Source organism: Paroedura picta, chromosome 8 (genome assembly GCF_049243985.1).
Source record: "Paroedura picta isolate Pp20150507F chromosome 8, Ppicta_v3.0, whole genome shotgun sequence".
Classification (NCBI taxonomy): Eukaryota; Metazoa; Chordata; class Lepidosauria; order Squamata; family Gekkonidae; genus Paroedura; species Paroedura picta.
In genome coordinates this window covers 62,890,887-62,916,716 of record NC_135376.1, presented here as the reverse complement: position 1 = coordinate 62,916,716, position 25,830 = coordinate 62,890,887, and the positions used below count along the sequence as shown (strand labels likewise).

Below are 25,830 nucleotides of genomic sequence, written 5' to 3'. Positions count from 1 at the left end.
CAGGCAAAGATTTTGACACCTTAATTCAGTCCTGGTCTATGCAGTACCAAACAGAACTCCTTGTTTAATAAAAAGAATCCAAGGTCCAAAAGAAAGTTCCAATTATATTTTAGCAACACCCTTTTTTTTAAGAGAAGGAAACCTTCCCTTTCTAGCATATTAAAACAGCTTTGTATCCAGTAATAATGAAAGATAATAAGCACTGGGCTAGAACACTTGAGTTATGTCCACTGTACCTGAAACACACCTTAGGCATCTGGTCTACTATCATAATTGAAGTAGCCAGGGAGAAATCATATTCTAGCCAGCTGTAGCTTGTTGACATTAATACTAAATGCAGACTCAAAAACACTGTCCACAGTTAAACAGCAAGATTCAATCTGAATTCACACTGTCTCTCTCATTCTCTCATTCAGTGTTAATTGTTGCAATTGTAGTCGCTTGGTTGAATTTCAGTTACTGCAGCTTGAATATGTAGGCAAATTCTTAGAAGAAATCTACTGCAACCACAAAAATCTACTGCATCAATATAAAACTCTCGCCCACCATGGGCAGTTATACCCAGCCTACCAGAAAGGACTGCCCAACTATGTCCAAGGGTACTGAATGTTTCTGTAAGTGAGATGACTCAGAAATTTTGGGAGCCTTCAATACCACTGACCACGGTACCTGTCTGACCTAATTTGCTAAGATGGCAAATGGAGATGCTGTTCACTGAGGCTCTTGTACAATTTGAACATATGAAACTTCCCTATATAGTGTCAGACCATGAGTCTTTCAAGATCAGTATTGTCTAACTAGCAGTGTCTCTTCAAAGTCTCAGGGATAGACTATTATTAATTATGATTATTAATAATAATAATGTCTTCTAGACCAGGGGTAGTCAACCTGTGGTCCTGCAGATGTCCATGGACTACAATTCCCATGAACCCCTGCCAGCAAATCTGGAAGACCTGCCATCTGGAAGACCACAGGTTTGACTACCCCTGTTCTAGATCATCCTTCCCCACAAGCAGGCTCAGGGTGGTTCACAACATATTTCTACACATAACCTCATAAAAATCACAGTTAAAACCATAATAAAATGCTTCTTATCTATTTATCAGTCCATCCATCACTTTCTACATTGCATCTTTGTTTTCAGTTTAGCTATGTGAATAACCTGGAGACCCATAGTTTTTACTAGGTTTGCTGACTAGCAGCTTGTTGTGACCTCAACCAAAGCCTGGAGGAAGAGAATCACTTTGCAGGCCTTGCAGAACTTTACCTTGTATATTACCTACACTTTAAACTGGAAATACCAGGAATTGGATGTGTGACCAGGCTTACCAGACTGCCTGCCACAGAAGGCAATCTCCTGTCCTTGGCTCCCCTACTATTCTTCACTCAAACAGGAACAAAAATCAGAGGTAGGAAGAGACACTGTGCGACTTTGTGGCATCAATTCCAGTGGCACCTGGAAGTGATGTCACAATGCTTTAAAAAATCCCCCAGATTTCAGGGGTTTCCTAGAGCACTGCAACATCACTTCCAGGTGCAACATTGCTCTGCTCCCCCACCCCCATCCAACTTCTGTAAAGAGGGTGGGCTGGCATTGCTGACTGTGACCTTTTCTGTGGCAATACCTCATAAGAACATAAGAGCCCAGTTGGATCAGACCAACAATTCATCAAGTTCAATATCTTGTTTCACACAGTGGCTAACCAGTTCATCTGAATGGCCAGCAACAAGTCCTAGAGGCTGAGGCCTTGTCTGATGTTGCCTCCTGGCTCTGAATGTGGAGGTGCCCCTCAGTCACCATGGCTAGCAACCATTGATAGACATCAGAATCTATCTAATCCCCTTTCAAAGCTGTTTATTCCTGTGGCCATCACTATATCCCCTGGGAGTGAATTCCACATTTTAATCACTCTCTGTGTAAAGTAGCATTTCCTTTTCTCCATCCCATCAGCTTCATTGGATGCCTTGGAGGTCTAGTATTTGGGGGGAAGAAAAACAATAATTTTATAAAATTCTATTGCGTCCCCTTAGTCTTCTCTTTTCTGAACTGAAAAGTTCCAGACTCTTCTTCCTTTCCTCATAGGGAAGATACTCCAACCCCCTAACTGCCTTGATTGCCCTCCTCTATACTTTTTCCAGTTCTTTAATATCCCTTTGGAGAAGTGGAACCAGAACTGTGCACAATATTCCAAATGAGGCCATAGATCTATACAGAGACATTACAATATTGATTTTATCCTCAGTCCCTTTCCTAATAATACTGAAGATAGAGTTTGCCTTTTTCACTCCTGCAGCATACTGGCTTGATACTTTCATTGAGCTATCTGCTGCAATCCCAATATCTTTTTCCCTCTCAGTCCCAGCAAGTTCAGACCTTATTACTCTATTGGGATTTTTTGTCCTAATGTACATCATGTTACACTTATCAACATTGAACTTTATTTGCCACATTGTTGCAAACTCATCCAGTTTATAGAGGTCCTCTTGGAGTTCTTCAAAATCAACCTTGGATTTTACTATTTGAATAATTTTCTGTTGTCTGCAAACTTGGCCAATAGACTAATAGCTCCTCATGCCAGATAATTTAGGAATAAATTAAATAGTACCAGACCCCATATCAATTCTTATGGAGCCCCATTATTTACTTCTCTCCATTGTGATATATGTCCATTGATTCTTATTCTTTGTTTCCTGTCATTTAACTACTTTTTAACCCATAAGAGAACTCATCCTCTGCCATGACTGCTAATTCAGGAATCTTTGGTAAGGTATCTTGTCAAAAACCCTTTTGAAAGTCCAGGTACATAATGTCTACCAGGGTCACCATTATAAAAATTTAATAAAATAAATAAATAAATATCTACAGAGCTTGTTTACATTCTCGAAGAACACCAAGAGGTTAGTGAGGCAGGAGTGAGGCAGAACTTCCTTTTGTGGAAGCCTGTAACTTCCTGGTTCCTCTCAGGATTCCTTTTCGGTGTCACCTTTGTTACTCTCCAGTCTTCTAGTACAGTGGCTGAATTTAGTGACAGATTCCATAAATGGATTAATAGATCATATCTCATATCTCTTACGACCTCTCAGGTGTATGCTATCAGAACCTGGTGACTGGCTGGTTTTTAATTCTCTAACCAGTCTAGAACTTTATCTCCAGTCATTTCAATTCAGCTCAGTTCTTTAGACTCCCTTCCTGAAAATAGGAATTGTGGCTTGGGCGTGTACCCCACACTTTCCACAGTGAGAACAGAAGCAAAAAAGTTATTGAGCTTCTCTGCTATTTCCCCATCTTTCTTTAGAATCTCTTGATCCCTTGCCCCCAAAGGCCACACTACTTCTCTGGCTAGTTTCTGCTCCATATATATTTTAAAATATTTATTGTTTGCCTTGGTGCTTTTAACAATTCACTCCTCAAAATATATTTTTGCAAGCCTAACTATTTTGCATGCCTACATTTCTTTTGCCAGAGCCTGTGGTCCCTCCTGTTGAATTCACAGGAGCAGGCCTTAAAAGAAGCCTCTTTACCTTTTATAGTTTCCTCGATTTGCACCGTTAACCTTGCAGGCCTTCTTTTAGACTTGGCTGTGCTTTCACTGCATTCAATTTTCAAACTTCCTGCTCACAAGTGCTGTCCAGCTTATTTAGGACTGTGTGTGTGTTTTTTGTTCACCCAGGGTTTTGGTGCTCTTTGTTCATTGGATATAGTAGGGGTTGGCTTCTTTGTAGTTTGTGTGAAGGACTTTGTTTTTTAGAGACTAATTATGTTTTTATTGCTTATTATTATTTTGATTCTTTATTAAATTGTTTTTAACAGTTGATTATGAAAAAGACTTGGAAGCCTTTATATGGGAGACAGGGAATAAATCAAAATCAATGAATGGACTACAAAATAAAGCCTTCCATTATTTTAGGTGTTGATAAAGCGAGTGAGACCACCGTATATGAAATCTCCAGTCTCCTATTATAGTACAAATAACATCTTTTCCAATCAGCAGGATACAAAGCTTTATTTTCTCCAGTTATGCAGCAATGATCAAACATTCTTAATCAATAAACCAATAAAGTGGATTTAAAGTGAAAAATAAATCAAAGCAGATTTTTATATATACACATACATACATACACACAAACACACACACATGTACATACAGAGAGAGAGAGAGAGAGAGATTAAAAACTGCTGTTTTAACATTCTCAGATGCACTAGATAACCTAAATTCTGTCTCCTAATCAAATCAATATAACCTTTGTCTCTACAACAGCACAACTAATCCAGTAAGTGCACTTCAGCAGTTTCTCTTACATCTAGTTTGAAAAACCTCTCTAGTCAAAATACAATGATATTCAACAACTCTCAAGTCTCCATATGATGACTCAGAAGTGATTGGTAGAACATTCTAACATTTTCCTTATAGATCTGAACAAAAGGACTTCATTTCTATTAAACTCTGCAGCACAGGGAATAAAAAAACAAATTTCCTGCAGACATTTAGAAGGGAAAAATATAATTTAGAACAAAAAATGTAAACTATACTTTTGGACTTATTTGAGAATTCAGGATACAAATATCAATCCCATTCTAATTTCAGGCAACAACAGAAGGTGCATTTGGCTCCACAAAGTTCTCTGAACAGAAGAACTACCAAGTTCTCCACAAATACTAATATGTTTGGGTTCTTGATTCACGTGAACTTTTAAGAAAGATGTATTGCTAAGAAATGAATACTACAAGTCCAGGAAGCTTAACTATAGTTCTTTAATGCATAATTAGATTTTTTTCTTCTATAATAGGCAAGGAACACTAGCAGACCTGACAGCTAGGAACACTAGCAGACACAGTTATAATTTATATACTGCCCATTACTGTGAAGTCTCAGGATGATGAACACAGAACCAGAGGGGAATGGCAAAGGTACACTGAACAAGAAAAAATAAATACGCAATCTTAACAGCACAACATATGGGTGCTCATAACTACTGAAGAAGATAAGAGTAACAATTAGGAACATACTGGGTGTCAAGTTTGCCTGGCAAAGGGACCAGATAGCAGGGGTCCCCATCACTGGCCTCATCTGAAATCCTTCACTTTACAGGCCCTGTAGAACTGTTTAAGTTCTGAAAGGGCCTTGATTTCATTGGAGGCTATGGATGAGAAGGCTCTGACTCTGACTGGAGCCAGATACATCTCTTTGGGGCCAGGATTCACCAGGTTGTTGGAATAAGTAGAGCATGTTGCTCTTTGAGAAGTATAAGTGAGCTGACAATCCTTGAAGTATGCAGGACTCTGACCTTGAAGGTGGCTTTGAAGGTGAGTATCAGTACCTTAAACCTGACAGGATATTGAATGGGTAGCCAGTGCTGCTGCTAAAGGATCAGGGTGATATGAGCTCTCCATGGTGCTTGAGTAAGAACATGGGCAAGCCGTACCCGTGAGCTGAAGCTTCTTCATGATGGACAATATTTTAAAGTTGCATTTCTTATTTGTTTTATATTTGCATTCTGAAACTATCTAGATTATCCAAACATGCATAACCTGTTTAAGTTTACCCTGCTTTCAGGCTAGGATTTTCAAATTGGATTCACTTGTTCTTGAGTAATGGTTGGATCAACATACATCTTGGAGTCTAATTTCAATGCCTCTGGTCTTTCTCTCTAGATTTAAAAAGTCTTGCAATGGATCACAAAAACACAGCTAACTTGCATGGACATATGGGTGCTGAGACTAGAAAACAAAAACATAAATATTTGTTAAATTTCCTGGGACAAGTCAGTTGCAAGCCACTTAGAACACTGTATTGGATTTTTGTTTTATAGTGCTTTAATCTGTTCAGTATAAATCACCTTGGAGATCATGAGATCAAAAGACACACTTATAAATCTTTAAAATAAATACATATGTATGGTATTAATCAGTTCCCTTGTATTGCAACACGACTTTTGTTGAGTTAGTGTACTCATAGGAATAAATAAACTGAACCACTGTGATACTGTATGACAAATATATTTATACAAGATAAGAATTAAAACATTATTTGAGATTAGCATCAGTTCAGGATATCAGTTTACACTTATTATAAACTCAAACAGAAAAGATATCAGAAACAAGTCTGCTAAAAATATGTTGTGAACTGAAGTCTCCTTACACAGGTATATGAAAAACAACACAAGGTGAATTCTTTGATTAGTTAATCCAAACCACTTAGATCTTTTCATAGATGAGATTCCACATAAAAGACATATTGATTATGGATAATGCTCTTGCTGCACTAAAGCAGTTTCTCTTTCAAGTGTCTTGCTAAGTGTGCCATTTCATACCTTATATTTCATTGACATTAAAGGAATCACTTGAATGTAGGAACAGGCCACAATTTTGACAATACTGAAGTGGTCCAAAGCACAGTTACTCCTAACTTTCAAAGCCCTAGTCCACAAAACATGCTCAGCACACCAGGTTGCAAAGGATGCTTGGTGAGATCAACCTTGTCAGCATCAATCATATAGTTAAAAGAAACAGTTAGATTTAAGTCTAGTAACACCTTAGAGAACGGTGTGTGTGTGTTAAACTTTCAAAAATCAATGCTCCATCAGATACAAGTTGAAATGGAGTTCGGAGTCCCTACATCCAAGTCAGAAGGTAGGAGGGGTACATCAACAAATGTATTCTACACACATTGGATAATGTATTTTTGATGTGCTTTTAGCAACTGGATTCTCCTGTGGAAAATCTACTTCTAAAGTGCATTGAAAGTGCATTATCTAATGTGTGGAAAATTGTAATCAGGTAGATTCAAGCAAACAGAAAATGCTTGGAGGCAGAAAATTAGCATCTGTAGTGAGAGAAGAATACTATGTTTAACCCTGGGAGGCCATTGTTCTGATTCTGTGAATCAACTCACATTCAGAAATTTCCCTTTTGAATCTCTTCTTGAAGCTTCTCTGTGACTGTTTACGCACTGGGAACTTCACTGCCCCAGCTCCCAACCAGGAACACAAATTGGAGGTGAATTAGGTGCACCAGGCCAAATGCTCCCTCATGTGGGTGCAGGAAGAGGTAGGGCAACCTGCCACAACTAAGACTCCAGCCTGCAGCCCAGCATGAAACCTCCAGTGCGTAAACTGTCTGTTTGAGGACTGCCATTCTTAGATCAGCAATGACCTGGAAGATTAATATGTTCCTCTCCTACCTTTGGAGCGAGCTAGGTCACAGCATTCAGACAACAGCTAGTGTCAAGGCAAAGTCCACAAAGAGAACCAATATGCTAATGCTCTGGGGAGAATAAATTCCCCTACCCAACTGAATGCTGGTAGAAAAGGCCTCAAAACTGTAAATTTGAATTAATATAGAATAAGAATGAAGATAGTTCTCCTGTATCTAGTTCTATATTTTCTATTGTTCTTGGTTGGTGTTAAATATTAAAAGGATATAGTTTATCTGGATCTGAGGAGATAAGAAATAAGATTTTTATTCTTGGGAACTTAAGGCCTAACTATATTAACCACCAACCTGACAACCAAAAATGCAAGTCTACTCTGTTAAAATACATTTAGAAGGAGCAAATTGCACAGTTATATTTTTAATTCCTGCTGTGATAAATTAAGTGGCAAGTTTGTGATATGTTATAGTTTGTTCAAAGTTCATAGCAATTTTGCATTAATTAGTTCTGGTAATTTATTTTACATTTTAACAATAAAGAACTTGATAAATTCCAGATTTTAATGTAACTCAAAATACTTAAAATGAAAGCAAGTAGTAATAATAGTGAAATATTATACATTTGCAATTCTAACCTTATCTTTCTGGCCATTGCAGCTATTTTTGAACTGCCTAAAAACTTTTTTACACTTCATTTATATTCTTTTGAAATATAGCTTTTGGCAAGCTTGTCCTAGTTCTCATTTTAGTTAATTGCAGAACACACACTGGCTATGAATATGAGTTTTTGAAACAGATGTTTCTCTGAAACAATGATTCTCTACAACAGATTATTAAATGGATCATATCTTTCAATAGTTTTGTTCACAGCAAGACTAGAGTTATCTTATCTGCAGAAGCATCTAGGCAGGTTTAAAGGAAAATAACACACACAAAGATTGTTAACAGTGTCATTATAGTCAACACCACCACAATTTGTTTTATTGCTTATACTATACAATCAATATGAGCTGTTTTATTGAGCTAAGTGCAAGAAACCTCCAATTTCAATTGGAGCCACAGAGAGGCAATTAAGATTAGAAAAGACAAGGGTAACATTTCGAGATAATAAACCATATCACTGCATATGTGTTTTGCTAAGATACCCAAAATGTTCTTCTGAAATCAATCAGAATTTTCAACAAATGTGTTCACAACTGAGGTTTTGAAGAGAACAACAATTGGAAGTAACAAAGACTAACTACTCTGGGAGGACATGTAAGTGTCAAGGGAAAAATGGAAGAAGTTTACAAGTTTTTGGAGCACTAAATTATTTGACATAAGTGCAACAAGTGATGAAAATGTAAGTGTGCTAACCTCTGCCACTGAAGGGGGAGAAGCTTTAAATCAGATTTCAAAAGACTATAGGGAAGGAGTCAAATTAATTTCCACTATAAAAATGGAACATGAAGGACTCATTGAAAGAAATCAAAAATCCAAGAGATTCATATAGGAGTCTATCCCTGAAATAGTGATGACCCAAGTCATTTAAGGCTTTTAAAATAAGCTCCTTGAAATGTGGCCCAGAACCCGACTAAAACCCAGTATAGCTAAAGCTGGTAAGTCTAGGTTATGAAATTTCTGGAGAACTGTGAGTCTGGGAAGCATGGAATTTAGGGAAAGGAGGCAGCTCAGCAAAAAAGACTCCACAATCTGAAGTTGCCATTCCCTCCAGATAAATTGATATCTGTATTCTGGAAATCATTTGTAATTCTGGAAAACTCCACGCCCCAGATGGTTGGAAACAATATATATATAAAAGTTTCAAAATCAAAACTATCAACAGAACAACTCACTTAACAATTAGAGCAAACAAGCTGCATTCAGCACAAGATGAAGTTTAAAGATCAACTTCACATACCATTGCAGTAATGCATTCTGGATACCTGACAGTAGCTAATCCTTTCTCTTTCTGTAGGTGGTGCAGTTTGTAAATCAACTGAAGCTGATAAAAGGAACACCATGTCTTAATGCACACTACATACTCAACAGCCCAGGAATAATGCCAGAAGCAGGAATACTCTCAGACTATACCTGATTTGGGGGAGGAGGTAATTATAACCAAAGCAGACATGTTGCCTAGTAATAGTTTCAGCAACCATCGATTCTGTTTTATCTGGATTATTTTTAAATTTATCTATACTCCCTGAAAAAGGGAGCATTTTAATAATTATGTATATAGGTATTTCTATATATTTAAGAAAGTAACAGGAGTAACAGTGTGATCTGAAACAGTTATACCCTTCTAAATCCCCTGAAATCAATGAGCTTAGAATCAGATAATTCTACTTAGAATTAAACTGTAAGTCTGTCAATTGGAGGAGTAAGGGTATAAAAATATTCCCCTAAGACATTAACATAGCAAAGAGAAAACAACAACAGCAGACATACATGCATCACATCACATATACCAGTTTCAAAAAAAATATGAATAGCCACAGCCAAATTATAGATGGATAAACCAGTAAAACGTAAGTACATAGGATTCCAAGTTGTTTTTACTCAGGGGAAATCATACAGCAATAATGGTTGTGCACCAGAATCAAGAAAATAATGTATGCCTTCAGTAGAATTTGAGCTCCCTGGAAGTTTTACAGAATATAATGAGTGGTTAGGAACACAGAACATGGGAAGCCATGTTTGTTTCTGCACTCCCTCACATGCAACAAGCTGGGTAACCTTGAACTCACCACAGCACTAAGAAAGCTGTTCTGACTGAGCAGTAATATCAGTGCTCTCTCAGCCTCACCTACCTCACAGGGTGTCTGTTGTGGGGAGATGAAAAGGAAGGCAATTGTAAGCCGCTTTGAGACTCCTGGTAGAGAAGTGGCATATAAGAACCAATTCTTCTTCTTCATGGGAGTTTCCAGCCAAGACATGAACATTCATATGCAGAGCCTTCCCTGGTAGTCTCCCATCCAGTATCAACTATGACCAACCCTCATATCCAAAGCCCTGGATGAGAACAAGCTAATCTGGCTATCTAAGCAGCTATACTATTAACCTAGAGAGGTAGAAAAAAGATAGACACCCTTTTTTAACTTGTGTTTCCCCCCCCCCCTTCTAATGGCATTGACAATGTGACCCAAAGGTGACTGGTGCAGCCATAAAAGAATGGAAGGATTAATATGATTATAGATTTCTTAGCATCACATCTGTGTTGACCCTCATTCTGAAGACACAAAGGAAGGGCAAGAAACTGTCGCAATCACTGTGTTCCTTCACAATATCCCTTCACACCAAACAAATGTTAGCCTTGATAATCTAGCAGACAAGGATTCATACCACATATATTCAATCATGCTAAAAATGCTCCTCACATGCAATAGCAGGTGCAAAGCCTGTAACTATGTACAAGGAATTCTGGATCAAAAGGGATATGCTTACTTGCTTTATGACAGGGGTCCCCTGCATGCCACTAAAGGTGCTGCTGTTGTTGACAGGTGTCCCCAACATTTTTAAGCCTGCTGAGGCACCTTTGGAATTCTGACACAGTTTGGTGGGTGCAGTCATAAAATGGCTACCAAAAGAAATGGAGCCAAACATTTCAGGCAGAAGCTCTATTTAACAGAATGCCTCTAAAAATAAAAAATATTGCTTTAAAAAAAGTTTTCTTGTACACACATTCTTGCATATTTTTTTAAAATTCACACAGACAGATTTCCACTGGCCATCTGGCTCTGCCCACTTTCTAAAGCACTTGTTGGCTGCCAAGATGGTGCCTGTATTCAGAAATTAAATTAAACGTATGGAAGAACTTAGGGGGACAGGGTAGCATACAAAAACATCATTCTCTCACCCACCCCATGCATGCTTGTTTGAACAGCCTGTAAATTGAATGATTAACATACTTATTTCAGTTTGCCCTTACAATTCCTCAGCTTTTAATAGTATAAACCTACCAAATTTTAAGCAATTTTACTAGGAAGAAAGCAATAATTGTATCAGCCAAGCTTATTTCCCTAGTAAGTATGCATATTATCATTTCAACTGTAAAACTGGAAAAATTCAGTCCAACAAAGAGTTTAATTTTATTTATACTCTTGGAATTGTATATACTTTCCTACAAATAATTACACAAAACACAATCATAGAAAAAGTAGTCATTATTTAACACTGAAACGTCATTAATTTAGTCATATACACAAACACTAAGTTTTTACCTTACACTCTATATTTAAATAATCAAAACAATATGGTCCTTTACCTCTTTTCCATTCAGAACTGAACCACAGAACAACCAGTAGAGTGGCATGAGATCCATTTTTTCTAATCAAATGGAAGTAACTCTAATCAAACGACGGTAACTCCACTCTTCACCAGCAAATCCTTGTTTCAAGAAATCCTGGCAGCAGCACCTTCCTTTTAACAGCCGGACATACTGCCTACATTTCCTTCCCCACAGTCATACTCTGCTAAATGGAAACCTTGACTTCTGAACAGTGTACAAGTGGTTTTTACCATGTGATACACAGCCAAAAACTCAGAGTCATGGGATGGTCTAAGAAATGGCTGCTCCATTTAACAGTGGAAAGGTTTCATCAAGTTACTGGAATAGGAAACAATGATTCTGTTCTATGCTTAAGAAATTACCACTACATAAATCCCTTCCTCAGACTAGGAACAATTTTTTCCATGAAGCTTGAGTTTCCTGAGGCTACTATCCTTTTAATAGAAATAAAATTTCTACATTTTAATCTGCTGTGCTGGGGGAAGCCCACAGCATTGCCTAGAAAATAAGAGAACTATCTATTGTATCACTCCTACCTGCCATCCAAGTTTGGTGCCCAAACTCCTAGTACATTGTCTTGGTTGATGGACTAAACATAAGGCTAACAATTCTAGGTTGTGAAATTCCTGGAGATTTACATTTTTGTTTTGAAATAAATGCTTTCACTCAATGCTTAATGATTTATATAATATATAGAGAGAATATTAGATAAATATCTTCTGTATCCCATGTTACTACGTGTGTGTTTGTAATTTTCAATTTAATTTTTTTCTCTACCTCAGAAACAGCACACCACTCATTCCCACTAACCCTGTACTGTGTATCTATTAGGAAATACAGCAAAAGTGACCTCCTCTACGCTCTCTCTAATAGCTTAATCAGGAAATTAAATTCCTGTACTATATATAATGTTTCTGCTTTGTTACAAACAAAGTGCTGTTAAGTCTATGGATCTGAGCAAGTATTACTGAGGTGAAAATATATACAGAACATTGGTTTAAAATAACTAAGTCAAATTATAGCTTTAGCATATTGATTCTTAAACACAATTTATTACTTCAGTAACTTGTTCATCACCAAGGGGGGGAATCCTTTGCATACATTCCTTTTAAGGTAAACTTGCTCTTAAGAAGACTAGGTACTATCTGAAATACCAAGGCAGATACGCTTTCAAAATTGTATTCTATCTATTCTTTACTTGAGAAATTTATACAGTAAATGTAATTATAGTAAAAGTAGCACAGCTCCACAAGTTTTTACACCAGCAGCCAAGTTTACAAAACAGCTTTAATCCAGGATGATTATTTGACACTGTATTTACAAAAGGATGTAAACCATGTTCTGAAGACAAGCCAACATCTTCTTTTCAAGATTATACACAAATGAAAATATTCTAAGTATTCACACCTGAAGTGAAGTGTAACACATTCTGACTTACAAACTAAAATATATAATTGCAATACTAAATGCAATACTAAATCCATTAACTTCACCAGAGGCTTCTTTAAAAACAAACAGAATTTTCTAAAATTGGCAAGATAACTAACAGTTACATTACACAGTGTACTCACCTAGTGACAGAAGATGCTATAGGCTATAAGGGAAAAAAAGAGAAAAAAAGTATTAAAATTTTAGCAGCACTTTAAAAAATATCACGCAACAATGATTATATATATCTGCTGAATTTTACATGCTAGTCGTTATCTCCAATATAATCACTTAAGTGAGATATTTTTGTAAGGGATGCTCACAGAGTTATCTCAATGTAGACTATGAACTTGTACAACATGGATACAGGCCAGAGTGGAGTATCAATAAGGAAGTGATATAAATGGTACCTCCCAACTTCTCCTTCAGCCCCTCTGAGAAAAGCAGTATAAGTACAAAATTTAGGTTACTGTGCCCCTGTTGTACAAGAAAACATCTGATAACCAACGAATATATTCATTTGAAGGTATTTCACCTGAAACCCTGTTCTAACCTTTAATTCCAGGTAGAAAAGAACACATAGGAGAGGATAACTCCTATGTGTACCATATCCAGCCAGCACCTGTCCATGTCACATAGCCTATTTTATAATACAGAGTTTCGCATATAGTTTGTGATATGAATGGGGGTCTAACATTCAAGGGAATAATGCTAAAAAATCTCTGAATAAATCCAATGGTTTTGATTATAATCTGTGATTTCTGTTATGCAACGTTCATGGATTAGGAACAGCCACAACTCTGTCAGAAGTGTGTGTATATATTGAACAACAATATAGACAAATGAGACAAAAATGAATAAGCATTATTACTAATAGTAAATATACCAATAAAAATATGCAGTGAAAACTGGGCAGGTGACTTTGTTGTATTCACAACTGGCAACTATATTTCTCAGAGACAGTTCATCCACATATTTTTATCTTCTCCATGACATCTCTCATCTAAAATAGACACAATACGATACGCTTGCATTTTTAATATAAATCAAGAACTAATTTACCATCTTTTTAATAGCAATCTTTCTCAACTTGTTTACTGCTGAGAAACTTCTGAAGCATTCTTCAGGCTTCAAAAAACCCCAGAAGTGGCATGATCATGCAGAATATGGTTGGGAAGCATAGCTGTGTAAACCGTGGTTGAGAAAGCTTGTTTTATGGTATAATTTAATAATTTAATATTTTAATATTTACTGTCTCCTAGTAAGAGTTCGAAAGGGAACTAAAAGTTAACTTTACAGAAGGAAGTACAGAAGCTTTTCAAGTACACAGTTCCTCATAAAACATAAATTCATGTTCAAACATGTGCTTCCAGTAGTTCTGGACATTTGACTGCTTCTCAGTGGTGTGAGTTATTTTCAGGCCAGAAATGACAAAAAAAAACCCTCACTTCAAACTTTTCAAGCATGCTGTTGAGCTCTTCCAGCAATGCAGCAGTGTTACTCCAGTACACTCAATTTTATTGGATATCTGTATTTCCTGTAACTCAGTTTGTATTTATTATTCACTGCAGGGATATACAAATATGCCCTCTTCTTTTGTTTTTTAGGTGTGGACGTACCCTCTTCCCAATCATTTTCATTGTTGGTATTTAATACCACCTTGATATTTTTTGTTTATATTATACATCACATACATGCAGTTCAAAACACAAAAACCCTGAAAATATGTTCAGTGTGAAAAATTCTCTTAGCATGAGGAATCAGAAAATGGCATAAAATAAGGACATGATTCATGTGGGAGAAGTGAAATAAAAATGGCAATTTTCAGGTTGAATCTGTGATAATGAGAGATTTGACTGTGTTCTTTGGGTTTGCTTCTGTTTTGCGGACATCCCTTGGATTTGTTGACCTCTTTGTCCAGCTCTGAACCTTTCCAACGAACAACAGAGTAATACAAAAATATCAGTTTCCACATTGCACTGTGTTCACTCGACTGGATTAATTTTAATAAGTTTGAATTTTAATATCTATATTTTCTGAAAAGCATTCACTTTTCCAGTTAAAATATTACATAGCAACTACTCTTAAAAATAAAAATCAAATTGTGTCAGTATGTGCTTGCAGGCAGCCAATAACAAAAAATAGAACAAGAATTTAGGTCACTTAGCACTGCAGAGAATGAGCTATGAACCCAGATACTAACATAGCTTCAGATTATGAAATAAACTATCTACTTATTTTGTCCTCAATTCTAGCAGGATTTCATTCATCTTGGAGAATATGAACTGTACAGCTTCGGATTCAAACATTTCAGTTGATTATGTTGCACGTCAAAAGCCAGAAAATGAAAACTGATTTAATAGTCATTCTGCATTATGAAGATTAACAAGCTGCAAATACTTCCACTAACCAACTAAATTCAATAAAACTAATTAGTTTTTCCTTTACACAGTGACACAGCTGCCCTCATTACCTACAATGCTCCCCTAACTCCCAATATAACCCCTCCCCCTGCTTTATCAAATCCCTCAATCACTGACCTTCAATTTGGAGGTGTAAACTGCCAATGTAAACAATTACAGAAGCAATTTTGCAGACAATTATGCAGGCCTAAACCATTTAGGTGCAATCATACAATTACAGCTGATTAAAACTTAATACACAGAAATAGTTGCGTGTTGTTTTCTAAATCAAATATCACTTAAAATTTGAACTGAAAAGGAAATGCTGTTGTAAAGTCTCAGTACTGAGACTCCTATCAGTGAACTCAAAACTTTTATTTGCAGAGGATAACCCTAAATGGCTTATGTGCATTATCTGCCAAGGCCTCACATTCTGAAGTGGGGAATCACTCTCTCTTACACACACATACACACACACACAAAGAAATGAAGGAAACCATTACTGAATTTCCTAGTTCCTAACAGATGTTTCCTGGAAAGGTAATGTTCGGTGAGTCACTATGGCATAGTAAGTAGCTATACAGCAAAAGTAGTGACATTTAACCTCGTGGTCAAGTGTCTGCAGAACGTCCCTGCAGACAAAGAATTCTCCACTTAGTACTATTATTATTTGGCTCAATGCATTCCTGTCTATTAACCAGTTTAGTTTCCCACACAATGACAGCATTTATTTATCATCACATTTGGGCCAATTCAAAGAATATAGCCTTGCGAAACTAAAAAGGTGTTTTATCTGGCAGCCCTCTGGCATTAAAATGCCTTTTCCACTTACATTAGCATACATGGAGAGCAGCTTCCAAAAAGCTGAGTCTGGCACATGAACCATCACTATGAAGGATGTGCATGCAGAGGTTGCCGAGTCATATTCTGAAAAATGCAAGAACATCCATAGGGATTCCAGACTGCAACCCTTGAAAGAAATTGGGAGGCAGGGACTGGAAATCAGAAGTGATGTCTGTGGATACTGTGGTTGTTCCTAAAGTCAGTGGTCCCCAACCTTTTTTGGGCCGGGGACCGGGGGGGAGAGGGAGGCCCGGGGACTGGGGGGAGAGGGAGGCATGGGCGCTGGCACGCCAGTAGGCACAAATGCGCAAGCGTGGAGTTGCCGCACCTGCATGTTTGCGCCTACTGGCGCCTCCTCCCCTCAGCCCGGTTCCGGGGGTTGGGGAACACTGCCTTAAGTGAACACTGCCTTAAGTGAAGAAACAAGTAGATAGCCTATATTCTTCAGGTCATTCGCTTTATTCACTATACTGTATTGGGGAAGCAGAAGGCCGTCATCAAGCAATAAGGGCCTCCACAGTTGTGGAACATGTCTGTTTAAGCATAACTAGGTAATACATACAATTTTCAAAGAAAAATGTAACATATACCATTAAATGCCAAGAATCCTCTTCCATTTTCTACATAGGGCAAACAGGTCAAATGATCAGTGGACACAAATATGACATCAAGAATCACAAGATGAGGAACCTGTAGGAGAACACACCAACCTTCCAGTGGGTGACCTCGAAGTAGGTATTTTATTGCAAAGGAACTTCAGGAACAGATTGGAAAGGGAAATTGCTGAATTAAAGGTTATTACAATCCTCAGAACAATAAACCTCCAAAGACATAATAGGGATATGTGTTTTTATCTCACTACATATGCTAATCTCATTCAGTTCTTACATCTATATTCTCACCAAGAAGATTTAAACATCCACTTTATTTCATTGTATTTCATATTTGGAATAACATATTGGAACAGTGATTGTAATGTAATGTAATGAATAATACAGTTTAATATAATCTTGAATGGGAGATAGGGATGGACGCAAACCAGCTCCTAAGGCAAGATCTGGCATGGTTTGCAGGTGATATTCCCCAAACATCTACCAGACTTTGGGCCAATTCAGTTCAGCTGTTTGATCCATTTAAATTTTACACCTCGGTAGTGCATATCTGCAGCTATCCTGTTATGTTTAAATGTATACAAGCCATTTAATGAGTCAGTTTTGCTTCCCCCCCCCTCATTTCAAAACAAAATGGGTGGGTTAAAAGGCTTCCAGTCCAAAGAGTAGGAAGGGGCCATATAAGTCCAACTGCCTACTCCATGAAGGATCAGCCTAAAGCATCCAGGATAATTATCTGTCCAGCCGCTACTTAAAGACTGACAGTGAGGGGGAATTCATCGCCTCCGTAGGCAGCCTAATCCACTGCTGAATTCCTCTGACTGTGAAAAACCCAATTATGAATTGGTAACTGTTGTTGCATACCAGGGGTAGTCAAACTGCGGCCCTCCAGATGTCCATGGACTACAATTCCCAGAAGACTACAATTCCCAGAAGCAAATGCTGGCAGGGGCTTCTGGGAATTGTAGTCCATGGACATCTGGAGGGCCGCAGTTTGACTACCCCTGTTGTATACCACCCAAAACTACTTGGTCGAGAGGGGCAATATAAAAATTAAAATATGTTTTATGGGGATTTATATGTTTAAAAATGTATATGTTTGATGGGGATTTTATATGGTAACCCACCACAAGTCTCTAGAGAGTGGTGGGCTAAAAAAACATAATAAATAAATAACCCCCCCATATGGGCTGCACCAAAGGCAAATTATTGTGCCATATCTTGACTTAAAAGGCCATAAAAATGGTTTGTAGTTCCATTAAGAATATAATGGTGCCTTTCCCCCAAGAGAAGACCTCCACCATTTTAAAGATAAGGTAAAGGTATCCCCTGTGCAAGCAGCGAGTCATGTCTGACCCTTGGGGTAACGCCCTCTAGCGTTTTCATGGCAGACTCAATACGGGGTGGTTTGCCAGTGCCTTCCCCAGTCATGACCGTTTACCCCCCAGCAAGCTGGGTACTCATTTTACCGACCTCGGAAGGATGGAAGGCTGAGTCAACCTTGAGCCGGTTGCTGGGATCGAACTCCCAACCTCATGGGCAAAGCTTTCAGGCAGCTGCCTTACCACTCTGCGCCACAAGAGGCTCTTATTTTAAAGGTATTATATGCTTTTCCTCGTCTTACATTTACTCTGTACCAAACCACAATCACATTTTCCTCCCATATCGTAAAAGAAAATAAATATAAACAAAATGATCTCCATTCATCTCTCAATCTAGAGACCATGCCAAAATGCTATAGTTCACTGTTTAATACCCAGTTCTCTTAAGTGATTTGATTCCATTTGATTCCAAGAGTGGGGGTTGGAACTTTTGTAGAAGGGAGGGAAAAAACATTTCTTGAAGTAATGTCATGTTTTGCGTAAGATTCATTGGTCTGCTCACCAATATACTAGACAATACTAATTTGAAAGAGTTCAACACCTAGATTAGCAACCACAATACTACCTGTTTGATTATTGCATAAATTCTACAGCATATGGGTCCTCTCACTTTCCTGCCAATTGTTATGACTGAAATTTCACTAGAACCCACAACATTCTGAAATCTAGGGGATGAAAAATGCCACCATGCAATCATGGAGTTCCATTTTTTTTATTACCGTTTTATATATTCTGTTTTCCCACAATATGGCAAAGTAATCTCTTCTATTCTGTTGACAAAACTCCTGGTGTAAACATTTCAGTTATTTTCTTTTTTCAGATGAATTCATTCTCTTTGTACACGACTGATCAAAATAACATATGTTGTGAATTCACTTGCGCCCCATGCAAAGATGATTTCTCTGTTCCTACTAGATGTTTTTCCTAACAGATCTGCAATCTACATTTGCAATAACATACATCACTTTAACAACTCATATGTATCATACAAACAACCTATGTTCTGAGATCTTTCCACATCTGTTGTTTCCATATGGTAAGGAAGAACCAACATGCAAAAAAAATCATTACTCCCACTTTAAATGTTTGTCATTATATACTCCATATGCTGAATTTCATTATTACTTCTGTTTATGAGGTCACCCAACCTATCCTGCCTAATTAATAAAGCCTTCTCGATATTTCCAGTGCATCATAAATTGGCAAATAATCCAAGGCCCTACCTTTAGGCATCCTCAAGGACTCAGATGCAACTTTCCTGTTTTCACAGTATTTAATAGCATCTGTAAACAGCCCGTGGCGCCACGGGCGCCACGGACTGTATAAAGGAGTAAGGGGTAGTGGGGAGGAGTTAGGGCGGGACCGGTCCGGGATAAAAACTCGGGGGGGGCCAATCAGGAGCCGCGAAGCGGCTCCTGATTGGCCCCTCCGAGTGTCAATCCTGCCCCAAGCAGACAATGGGGAGCCGCGCGAAGCGCGGCTCCCCATTGCCTGCTTCACTCGCTCGGAAAATGGCGGCCCGCCTGGTGAGAGCCTCGGCTGGGGGGTGGGCCGGGAAGCCTTCTCTCGGCCGGCGGAGCGGCCTCGCAGCGTTGTGGACGCTGCGAGCCCGCTCCGCCGGCCGAGAGAAGGCTCCAGAGAGCCTCGGGGGGGTGGATGGGTGGGGGGGGAAGGGAAGCCTTCTGCCGCCGGCCGCAGCGGGCTCACAGCGTCGTAGACAGAAAAAAAAAACCCTGTAGGAGCCTTTCGCAGATCCAAGCAGCAGAAAACAAAACCCTGAAGGAGCCTTTCCCAGCTCCAAGCAGCAGAAAAAAAAACCCCTGTAGGAGCTCCAAGCCGGCACGCCCACGAGAGCTAGCAGAAAAAAAAAACCCTGTAGGAGCCTTTCACAGCTCCAAGCAGCAGAAAAAAAAACCCTGTAGGAGCCTTTCCCAGCTCCAAGCAGCAGAAAACAAAACCCTGAAGGAGCCTTTCCCAGCTCCAGGCAGCAGAAAAAAAAAACCCTGTAGGAGCTCCAAGCCGGCACGCCCACGAGAGGCAGCAGAAAACAAAACCCTGTAGGAGCCTTTCCCAGCTCCAGGCAGCAGAAAAAAAAACCCTGTAGGAGCTCCAAGCCGGCACGCCCACGAGAGGCAGCAGAAAAAAAAAACCCTGTAGGAGCCTTTCACAGCTCCAAGCAGCAGAAAAAAAAACCCCTGTAGGAGCCTTTCCCAGCTCCAAGCAGCAGAAAAAAAAACCCTGTAGGAGCCTTTCCCAGCTCCAAGCAGCAGAAAAAAAAACCCTGTAGGAGCCTTTCGCAGATCCAAGCAGCAGAAAACAAAACCCTGAAGGAGCCTTTCCCAGCTCCAAGCAGCAGAAAAAAAAACCCTGTAGGAGCCTTTCGCAAATCCAAGCAGCAGAAAACAAAACCCTGAAGGAGCCTTTCCCAGCTCCAAGCAGCAGAAAACAAAACCCTGAAGGAGCCTTTCCCAGCTCCAAGCAGCAGAAAAAAAAACCCTGTAGGAGCCTTTCGCAGATCCAAGCAGCAGAAAACAAAACCCTGAAGGAGCCTTTCCCAGCTCCAAGCAGCAGAAAAAAAAAACCCTGTAGGAGCTCCAAGCCGGCACGCCCACGAGAGGCAGCAGAAAAAAATTAACCCTGTAGGAGCCTTTCGCAGCTCCAAGCAGCAGGGGAAAAAAACCCTGTAGGAGCCATTCGCAGCTCCAAGCCGGCACGCCCACGAGAGCTAGCAGAAAAAAAAACAAACCCTGTAGGAGCCTTTCACAGCTCCAAGCAGCAGAAAAAAAAAAAACCTTTAGGAGCCTTTCCCAGCTCCAAGCAGCAGAAAAAAATTAACCCTGTAGGAGCCTTTCGCAGCTCCAAGCCGGCGCTCCCACGAGAGCTAGCAGAAAAAAAAAAACCCTGTAGGAGCCTTTCGCAACTCCAAGCAGCAGAAAAAAATTAACCCTGTAGGAGCCTTTCGCAGCTCCAAGCCGGCGCGCCCACGAGAGGCAGCAGAAAAAAAAAAACCCTGGAGGAGCCTGTCGCCGCTTCAAGCCGGCGCCCTGGGAGCCCCGGCAGCCGCCCACAGCGCTGCTGCTGGCGGCTCCCTGCCCTCATGGCCCCAGAACACAATGGAGCCGCCGGGAAAGCCGCAGAAGAACAAAAAAATGCAGAGGAGCCGCCGCAGCCCAGCGCACCACACCTGGTGCTCCTCGGCAAAAACTACGAGACGCCGAGGAGCCGCCGCCCGCCTCCTCTTTCAGGTAGCCTGTCCCTCGCTCTGTCCCTCGCCTGCCGCTCGCTCTGGTCCCCACCTGCTAGCGCCCATTGTCTTCTTCATACAATGGGCTTTTTTACTAGTTATTAATGTTATTATATAACTGTATGCTCCAAGTCCACATTGTCCTTGAACATCACTTTAGTCATACAAAGGCTTGTTCATGTAGGCTGGGCTGTGGCAAGTGTTCTTTAACAAGCACAATGCCTATCTGGACATGCAAAACTAGTTCTTCAAATCTGGCCTTTGACCATTTCAGTGCATACCACTTGTTACTTCTCTCTAACTTCAGCCTTTGCCTTTAGCATTTCTTCATTCCAATTTCCCCTTTAACTTATTTCTCAATTATCTTGCACAACAGCATACCCAGATAGTGGGTGTTTCTAGATAATATGCAATTCACCATATAAGAATCCTTGGGTAAGATTCAAATGTTACTTATTTTAAGCATTTTTATCCTGCCTTCCCACCCAAACAGGATCATGAAATTAGTGAATAGTTAAAAAAAAATTAAAAATTAAAAAACAGATTTTTTTAAATTTAAAAATCAGACAAATAGTATACCTGCATGCAAATGCACACATCGTCATCATTGCCACTCAGGATGGCTTTCCCACCCCTGAAAGCCTCCTCCTCCAACCAGCTTGCCTGCCTGTCCAGCGGCCAGCCAATTGCCCTCAGTCCCCCACTCCTGACCACCTCTTCCTCCTTCCACTTCCCTCCGAGGCTCAGAGGCTGAAGATCACTCCTGCATGAGAGCTGCCTCTGCCAGTGAGTTCCCTTCCCAGGGCATTCAGCCTGCAGCCTTTCCATGTCCTGGGGGGAGGGAAAGGCCATCCACTGAGTTCTTCCACCATCCCCAATCTGGTGCCTGTTATATTTCTGAATGCTACGGGCTATGTCCCTAGTCCTATATAAAATGTCAGGCATACTGGCAGATGACTCATTTCTTTGAAAAAGAGGCAACTGGTCCTGAGTGGTGGAATATTCCACCAATAGGAAAAAAGTAATCCGAGTGATCTGTCCAGCAACTGCTGACAAAACCAGACTACTGGTGTGGCTCCTGCTTCAGATTCTATCCCCCCATTCCCTTCAGGCCTACTGTGAATCACGGAGTTGGAGCAGCCCTTGGCAGTGAGCATGGATGTTCTTACCCCACCAGCAAGGCCAGGGCAAATGCCCGAGCACTAGAGAAGGTGGAGGCTGGTGTCAGATCAAAATAGCCCAAGCGCTCCCAGCATGGCCTGCTCCTCAGTCCCAGACTCCAGTAAGTGGCCTCAGCCTGCAGCAGCCACTCCCTCTGGGACATGTACGTGGCGTTGACCTGGCTGTGCCCCGCCAACCCTGAGCACATTGAGTGCCTTTGCAGCCTCATCCTGGTGAACATACCTAGGTGAAAGGCAGCTGAGAAGGCCAGAGTGCAGGGTAGGAGGTGGTTGGGCCATGTTCTCACCAGGATGCCCTGTAAACAGTAGGTGGGAAGTGCTTTATACTGAGAACAAAGGTTGGGCTCAGGGCTGCCTAGAAAGCCTTTTATAAACTGGCTGTCCAAAGCATCTCAGTGCAATTTGAGGCACTCTTCCCATGTTAAGTGATAGCCCCCTTGGTATAATAATAATAAAAATAATAAAAACAACAACAACAGCCACAATTTAAAAGCTCTATAGTTGTCCTTTGTTCAGTCACTTTCAGCCTAGCCTACCTCACAGGGCCATAATAGAAGGGAAGGATGATAATTTTAACAAAGTTTCTGTTTACCTTTGCCTAATGGTAAATGGTAATTCAAAGTACAAGAGAGACTAGAGATTAAGCTTCTTTCTGGCACAGATCCTATCCCCAAACAGTATTCTAGAACCCACTGTATTTTTTCCCCTACAACGGGCATTATTACTAGTGTATGAATAAGTACCTAAAAACAAACTGGAAAGAGGATCAGGGAGGGAATGCCAAACTAAAACGGTCTTCGCTTAGAGCAGGAAGGGAACAGCACAGTTTTCATACCACAAGCAAGGTCCTTTGGTATTACATACAAGGCGCTACCACAAAGATTGCTCCATAACAATTATAAAGAATAATGTAAACATCAATATAATGTGTTCCTTTATTTTTCTGAACAAGCAAAATGCAATTGATTCAATTCCAGGTGCCTAGAGACCTACAAGGATTTGGCCTGTGAGAGGAGGTGCATTGCCTGGTTTCCCACTGTGACCAATTTGCTTGACACTTTGCAGATAAAATCTCTCTGGGACTATACCAACTCGGAGTCTGCATTAGCAGTGGTAGGGTCAGTGATTCCATGAAGTGGTTGGTCCACTGTGTGGGGCACTTTTCAGCACATTCTTTCTGAGATGAGGACAGGATTCTTGGAAGTATAAGAACTACCATCTGTTTGTATGATTCTTGCCACTTGGTTCCTTAATTTGGCTGATGAGTGAGCTGACTGTGTCTGGGAGATAGTAAATACTTAGAAGATGAAGACGAAGAAGAAGAGTTGGTTCTGTTTTCTCTACCAGAAGGAGTCTTACAATCACCTTCCCTTTTCTCTCCCCACAACAGACACCCTGTGAGTTAGGTGAGGCTGAGAGAGCCCAGATATAACTGCTCGGTCACAGCAGCTTTATCAGTGCTGTGGCAAGCCCAAGATCACCCAGCTGGCTGCATGTAGAGGTATAGGGACTCAAACCCAGCTCACCAGATTAGAAGTCAGCATTCCTAACCACTAACCTGTGGTGTATCTTCTACAGAAACCTGCTCGGAGTTCAGAAGAATAACTGTTCTTCAGTGTCAAATGTAGCGTATTCCAGACCCACAGTGAGCTGGGATATGAAACTCTATGAGTCTCAAAAGCAAATTTGAGTACACCTTTGAGTAACAAAGCCTCATGGGCAGTAATGGTATATATCTAAAAATACTAAACCTGAAAGTTAAAATAAATCAGCTCAATGTTAATGGACAAGAGATCCCTGCATTTTATGTTTTGTTAGGAGGTCTAGTAAGTTTAGAAATAGGTCCCACTTCCAAAAAGTTTGGAAACCACGGTTCTAGAGTCATACCTTACAGCCATACTAAGCTACCTTGCTCACTTCTGTTTCATTTTAGCTTTCTGATGTTTAGGTTCTCAAAAGCATGAGCAGTCTGATCTTTGTAAGAACCTCTTGTTGAGTTCAGTGAGAGTGCCTCCCAAGTTCACAGGATTTAAGCCTATATTTGATTTGCTTGGAAGAAGTTCAGGCAGCAGCAATCTGAGCTGCAGAGACAAACACATCTGGAGTGTCTTGTGACCAAAGTGGATGCTGTCATTTTTTTGGCATCCGTGCAGTAATTGGTACATGCTGGATTCCATGCAAATAGCAAGCAAAGGCTTGTGAAACACAGAGATAGTGTAGTTCTCACTGCAGACAAATAGGCTGGTGGAATGACACCCATGCCTAGGCATCTATCCCCTCCCTCCCTTTTTTCCAGGGTACTAACACTGAAATGGTTGGAAAGTTCAGTAATAACACTGCAAACAGATATTACTCAAGTACTTAGATGAAAAAGCTTTCACTTTAGAATATCAATTCTTTAAAATGCCTATTGAACCAATTATATGCAAATCAATTAACTATACAAAATAAACATTGCAATATCCCAATATGAGTTGACATTTTATTTCCACAAATACCGCTAAGGAGAAAAATAAATTTCAAGTACATAGCCAGAAGCAAGAAAGGCATGGCAGTTTAACACAATTCAATCTACACTGAACATATTTTCTTAACAGGAAATAGTCCTCCAGTTATGCCTATTAAAATCTATTTTAATTGCCTACACAAGTTTATAAATAGTCATCTTATAACACATTTGTTACTGTATAAGAGTATATCAAAACACTTATCATTCATCTTTATAACTGATCTGTGATTTGGGTAATTTATATCTCCATTTTGCAGGAGGAGAACAGATGATAAAAAAGTTATTTGCTTGATTAACCACTATTAACCTATTCCCCAGCAGGCTATGCAAAGCTGAGAAGAGAGTTCAACAAGATGAACAAAAGAGATGTTTCCCAGTTGGCCTTCCTGGAAACAGAAAGATGATGGACCTTTACTCTGTTCCTGTAAGGTTCCTATGTTCATTAGTTTAAATGGTATCTTACACATGTGAATAAGTCTTCACAAACCTAATACTGCAATTTTCATATCATCTATCATCATTACAAGTGCAATGCTTTCCAGTGGAGTCATAAAGGAGGTGGTCTGAGAGGAAGCAAAATCAGATTGCAAAACCAGTTTGCTTTTAAAATCTTTTTGCATAGAAGAGGAACAAAAGAAACAAAAAGGAACATAATTCCAGCTTGTCTGGTTTGGATAAATAAATACAGACAAAAGGGACGGATTGTAGTGTCTACACAAAAAGAGGAAAAAAAACCTATCCCAAGGCTACTAACAACATTAACAAAACTAATACAGGATAAAGAAAAGTAAAAAGTCTCTTCTTATTATG

The 25,830-nt window shown here is 39.7% G+C and overlaps 1 protein-coding gene across 4 annotated transcripts in view; it reads right to left on the bottom strand.

The window, feature by feature from the left end:
- PTPRE (protein tyrosine phosphatase receptor type E) overlaps nucleotides 1–25,830 on the bottom strand; it is a 131,086-nt gene that overhangs the window by 68,358 nt on the left and 36,898 nt on the right. For 2 of the 4 annotated variants that reach the window (XM_077350106.1, XM_077350107.1), the window contains one exon: nucleotides 12,992–13,014. The exons of the other annotated variants lie outside the window; for them this stretch is intronic. The gene's annotated coding sequence lies outside the window, so the exon portion shown is untranslated. The remainder of the gene's footprint in view (nucleotides 1–12,991; nucleotides 13,015–25,830) is intronic. 4 annotated transcript variants of the gene reach the window in all.